Genomic DNA, 6288 nt, shown 5'->3' on the forward strand with positions numbered 1-6288 from the left:
TAATTATTTTCAACGCAAAAATTTAAAAACTATAATAATTTCTATGAATGTGTGAATGAATGTGAATGTTTTTCTAGAATAAACAATCGTCTATATAACCTTACTAAGATTGTGTTTGCAAAGGTATCTGAGTTATTTTACAATATTATTTAAACTTCATTTCGAGTTGTCATTGAATTTGATAGATCTAGGTGTGTTTATACCCGCTACCCATAGGGTAGAAGGGTATTATAACTTCTTCCTGTTACAGGAAATGTATGTAACAGGTAGAAGGAGGCATCTCCGACCCTATAAAGTATATATATTCTTGATCAGCGTCAACAGCCGAGACGATCTAGCCATGTCCGTCTGTCCGTCTGTGTGTGTGTCCGTCTGTGTGTCTGTCCGTCTGTGTGTCTGTCCGTCCGTCCGTATGAACACCTAGATCTCAGAGACTTTAAGAGATAGAGCTATATTTTCGCTATATTTTCGACAGCATTTGTTATGTTTGCACGCAGATCAAGTTTGTTTCAAATTTTTGCCACGCCTACTTCCGCCCTCGCAAATCATAAAAATCGAATAACAAGCGTGATTTTAAAGCTAAAGTTACGAATTTTGTATATACAAAAATAATTATAGTAGTTATGATTCCTGAAAATTTGGTTGCGATCAGATAAAAATTGTCGAAGTTATTAAAGAAATACTTTTGTATGGGCAAAAACGCCTATTTACTAAGGGTCTTAGTTGCTTTGGCTGACAATCTGGTATATTGAGCCGTCTTTGGTATATTTTGAATGCGGTACTATATCGATATACCACATATACCACTTGGTATATTTTTAGTATTTTTTGAAGTATATTCGTTATATTTTGAGAATAATACCGCAAAATATATTGCTTTTATTCAAATTGAGTATCGGGTATCTCACAGTCGAGTACACTCGACTGTAGCTTTCTTACTTGTTTTATATTATTATTATATTATTTTATTATAACTTTGTGCCGTCAGGAAATGTATGTAACAGGTAGAAGGAGGCATCTCCGACCCTATAAAGTATATATTCATACATATTATTATCTCATATAACTTGTTTTTATTTTATGTCATAGCTTCGCTGAGATTGGTCATAGAAATTCTTTCCATGACTGTCTCTTCTTTGAGTGTAATTGAATTATGAGTAACAACAAATTTAGCAATTAATTTTGAAATAATATGTTGCAAATGGTAAATAATTAAAATAAACACAAACAAATTGAATGCTGAAATTCAGGGAATATATTCATATCGGTTGTCTACAATATAGCTGACTAATTTCGACAATAATTTATCGTTTCATTAATATCTTAAATTGAGTGTTAAAGAACTCTTTACCATCTTCTGTTTGAAGATTTTTGGGGAATCCTCTCCCTGATTGAAATATTTTCTCCATGGCCTCAGCAACGTCTTTTGCATTTTTAGACTTTATTGCTTCTCCCATCCAAATTTTTTGAGAATGTGTCTATCACTGTTAGCATACTTCCCCATTTCAACCAAGTCAGCTTACCATAATTCGTTTATTCCTTTGTTATGACTCTACGTCTAAGAAAATGCTTACGTGAAGGAGCATGTATTTCATTAATTACTCCCCGTCTCGACATATTTATTACTTTCGAATATGAGAGCGTACAATTTTATCAAGAATATCTGATGTAGTTTTCTCAGTCTTGATTATTCGCTGATCAACTGTACACAATTTATCGGATAATAATCTCTCATTGCTTTCTTGATGATTTGAAATCATTGATGTTAGAAAATTTCTCAGATCGTTTACAACTTGATCCACATATTCTTTGATGACCAAATCGGCATTCTCAATTGGTAAGCGACCATTTTTACATGTCTTCCTTGCATATTGTAACTTCCATCATCATTGTAGAGTCCTGTTATTTTCCTGGTATTTTCATTTACATAACGCCTGCTTATCATTTACATAACGTCCAAACTTGTCAACAGACATGATGATTATAAGCTCATTTCAATATTAACAATCAATTATAAACGAATTTAGTATATAATTTGAGCCTCTCTCAATTCTTCAATTATTGACGTAATTTCATTAGTGTGATTCGTATTTCCAGCAGTTTGAGAGGCAATTAAGAGTTGTAATCATTCAAGCAACTCATTTGGATCGTCCCAATATACATAATTGGGTTTATTCGTCGCGAGTGTCATGAATCCAGTCCCAGAAACAATTGATTTTGAGATTTTAGGTGTAGACTCAGCAGTGGGTGATTTTGTTAAGAGTGGTTTAATAATTTTTGTTTATTTCTTTGCCTTGTTCCACTTGCATTTTTGTATGACCCATACGTCTTATCCAAAAGATCTTCCCGTGTGTAGTGGTCGCTTGGACCGCCAACATTTATTGGATGGGCCTAAAAGTAGGCAAAGTTTTTTGCCAAGTGGAAAAAACAAAACTCCAGCACCACGGCACTATGTGTGTATTTATTTATGTATATGTTTATTGTCCTAGTTAATTTATATTATTTAATTTGTTTAGTTGTAGAAAATTATTTTTGTATCCTGAGAAAATGGAACTAAATGTATTGTTATGTTTTGTATTGAGAAGTGGAGCTTTACTATCCATAAGTCTGAAAGCTCCAATAATAGCGCCATCTATTGGTGGACTACGATACTTGCAAGCATTAATTACTAGATCAGCTGATCGTGTTAAGTCCAAACCAAAATAGACAAGCGATTTCCTTTTTGAGTAGGACTATTTGTCAAAATTCCGAAAAAAGGTTTTTGTTGTTGGTTTTGTTAGCAAGAAAATTGTTGGCAGGTTATGTGCAGAACTTGATTGTAAAAATAGTGGATAAGTGCATGTGCTTTAAGAAAAATATACATCAGTGAAGGGGTTGGTGTAGTCAGATGCATATAACTTACTTGTGAGTATACAAAGATACTTCAATGTATAATTGCACCTTGCCGTCCACTTGTAGCTGGTTGTCCACTACAGGAATTTGCCAACTGGCGTAATTAAACCAAGTGCCGTTTTCCAGAATAGGGTAAATATTTGTTATATTTATTTTTAGATTCGGCACCCAGTGTATACATTGTAATAACCCAGTCACAATTAATATAAACGCCTTAATAATTCATATGAACGCCATATTAAGTTATAAAAACGCCGTAATAATTTATAATAATCCAATATCCAAATTTGAATGTGGTCGAATTTTAAATTCGTTATACTGAAAATTCACCACACACAAGGGAGGGATTAACGGCCATCCACTCAAAGCTCGCCGTCACAGCTTTGCTGGCCACATCAGCTGTTGGTACGCCACGAGCAGATGATCTGCTGTATCGGATGAAGGAAAACATCTGCGGCCGACGGCCTTGCAATCTCCATCTACGGATTGCTATGTTCTGTGGTGTCCTCAAAGCGAATATCAGCGTCACCCAGTAGGAAGGCGAACAGCCTTCCTTTTTGGTTGTATTATTGTTAGCTTATTTTTCTTGTTATTTTATTGTTCGTTGTATTATTGTTAGTTTAGATTGTTTAGTGTTTGTTTTAAGTGAATGTTTGAAAGTGTTGTAAGTCAATTATGATGTGGCGAGACAATTGAAAACAACAACTTTTCTTTGGCCCGCCTAGTACAAATACCACTGTTTAATTGTACAAGATCACAATGGCAAACACTTAAGAGTGCATATAAGGCAACAGAAATAGGCAAGATTTCATTGTATAATTGTATTTACTTTGTTTTGATCGTCTTACATAGCAAGTAGCTTGCATGCATGCGCAAAAGCTCGGAAATTATTATTTCTCCACAGCTACACCACAGACAGGCACCAACACAAGGAAAGATCTTTCTGCGTGGGAGTCGCGACTGTATGTAAGTCTGATTCATTCTAACTAATTGATTTCTTATGAGCTAGAGCTAAAGCTTTCGTTTGCTTGTGGTCCCTCTGACCATAGCGCTGCTACAGCTGTTTGCAGTCCCAGCGGTCAATGACCTTGCGAGACTGGCAATACCATGTCATTTATTTGAGTGACAGCCATCAGCTGATCCACATTTAATTTCAATATAATGTTTGCCTATATTCTGAATGCTAGCAATGCATTCTAAATGAACCAAAATTAGTTAATTTTAACTATCATTTTAGTTTCACTTCATTTATTTCCATTTATTACTTCCAAAATAATTATTTATATTATATTTATGTTAGAACATATTTTATATTTATAGGTTAATTATTTTTAGTATTTAATTATTTATTCTTTCTTTTTAGCGCCCTCTGTGTGTGGGGCTTAGCAACATTGCAGAAAGATTTTCGCGATAGATGCATCTTAAGGCAGCGAATGGCAAAGAATGGGGAGATAAGAATGCATCAAAGTTTAATGTCCGTTTGACATGGCTTAGATTTTTGTTTCTTGCTAGTCATTTTCTCTCGCAAGTCACTTGTTCATTTTGTCAGGGCAGTTCTCACAAAATAGAGAAAAAATATATTATATACATATATCGCCAAGTAAAAGACCAAAAGTGACATACATAAATAAATAGTGAACAGTGCGGGAAAAAGGAAAAAAAAATATAATATATATATTTGAGTGAAATCACTATACGTCGATTTTCAGGTACTGCAGATCCTAGCTGAGGACTCTGTTCCTTATCTTTCGGGCATCTGTCTGGAGATAAGTAGCAGAATCCATAGTACGAGGTGTCTGGCGGTCAGACTGAAAACGCTATGGGGCCTCCCAAGAATAAAATTAGCCACTTATGTCTCAGTAATGGAGCATATAAACCAACAAACTCGAGCTGGGATGTCAGCTCAAACGTCGGTGGAAGGCGTGACTGCTACCACCGGCGGGCACGGGGAGAGATCCTCTCTGCGTGTCGCCAGCGGTCACACCTCTGAGGCGGCGGGAGCAGGCCGAATCAGTTGTAACAACACTGCCACCAAAAATTCGAGGTTGGTGTGCGCGGGTGCTGTGGTCTTAACCGACACGGACCAAAGAAGCGCTGCGCCAATTTCTACGGTGGAGGGGAACGTCTTCCCCTTCAGTCACCCCTGCCTATCGCCAGCACCTCCAAGGTTGCGCAGCGGGGCACGGGGGCTGAAGGAGAAGGCCAAAAATAAGGCGGCGACCCGTATTCACGCAAGGCTTAGTGGCGTAGCAAACCTGTCCGTCAAGGACCAGGAGAGGCTTGCCTGGGCCAACACGTGGATGCGGGAAAACCAACTTAGCCCCCTTCCAAAAGTCACTAAAGTGCGGACCGGTTCTACCGGCCCTGCCAACAACAAGGTGGAGTCCATTGCAAGCAAGCGCCAACGGTCCGCTGAGAGTCCCAAGCAAGGGGCCCCAGTGAGCAAGAGGCTGCGAGCACCTGGCTCCACCAACACGGACAAGACGAGACAGAGAGCAACGGTTGCTGAAACTGCCAGGCGGCATCTCGCCGTTGCTCTCATAGACAGAGGGACCCTAACGGGAAAATGTCTGCAGAGCGGTGGCGGTTGACCCATAGTAAGCTGGTCGACGCACTGTTTGTCAGGATGGAGAATGTCCCAGACAGTCCAATGCCTACATTCGAAGGCACTGGCTGGATGAATGGTGTCAAGATCCTGACATGCAAGGGCGACCCAACATTGCAGTGGCTGCAAGCGACCGTACCCAAACTGGACGGACTGTTGGAGGGGCCAAGCTGGACGTGGTGGACAGGAATAACATTCCGTCCATGCCGAATGCGAAAGTCCTTTTCCCCATAGTGGTGCAGGGCGAGCGGGCGCTTCAGCTGCTCAAAAATCAGAACACGGCCATACCGACGAGTGATTGGTCCGTGCTGAAGGTTGATGAACCTTTACCCAGTGGTGGGCAGCACGTGATCATTCAGATCAATAAGGAGGCTGAGGATCTGCTATATAAACGCAATGGGAAGATGGCGTGGGGCTTAGGGAGCGTGTACCTTCGCCTCAAGAAACGTCATCCGAACGACAAGGACACACACACGCTGAGGTCAGGGGAGGTTGAGGCAGTTCTCGGTCTTGAGAGCGTGACCGACGCCACCCAGCACCTCAGCTTGACTGATGAGACGGAGGAGGTGGGGGAGGAACTGTCCATGAAGACGGGCCCCCCGCGAGTTTGCTAACCTCTAATGAGTGTGCTGCAACTCAACCTCCATAAGTCTAAAACGGCTTCGGCGGAGCTAGTCCTTGCCATGGAGGAAGTGTCCGCCTACGCGGCTTTGGTCCAAGAACCGTGGATAGCGTCGGGCAACACGGTTGCTGGGCTAAAGTCGCTTAACTATGATCTGTACGTCCCGACA

The 6288-nt window shown here is 40.1% G+C and overlaps 1 long non-coding RNA gene across 1 annotated transcript; it reads right to left on the minus strand.

The window, feature by feature from the left end:
* Positions 1-2529: 2529 nt before the first annotated feature.
* On the minus strand, positions 2530-3522 carry LOC132797939 (uncharacterized). The gene is made up of 2 exons (XR_009633832.1): positions 2903-3522; positions 2530-2844 (listed from the first exon to the last, which is right to left on the minus strand). It is a non-coding gene; the product is annotated as an uncharacterized LOC132797939 (long non-coding RNA).
* Between the last annotated feature and the right edge of the window lie 2766 nt (positions 3523-6288).

Source organism: Drosophila nasuta, unplaced genomic scaffold (assembly GCF_023558535.2).
Source record: "Drosophila nasuta strain 15112-1781.00 unplaced genomic scaffold, ASM2355853v1 ctg376_pilon, whole genome shotgun sequence".
NCBI classification, from domain to species: Eukaryota; Metazoa; Arthropoda; class Insecta; order Diptera; family Drosophilidae; genus Drosophila; species Drosophila nasuta.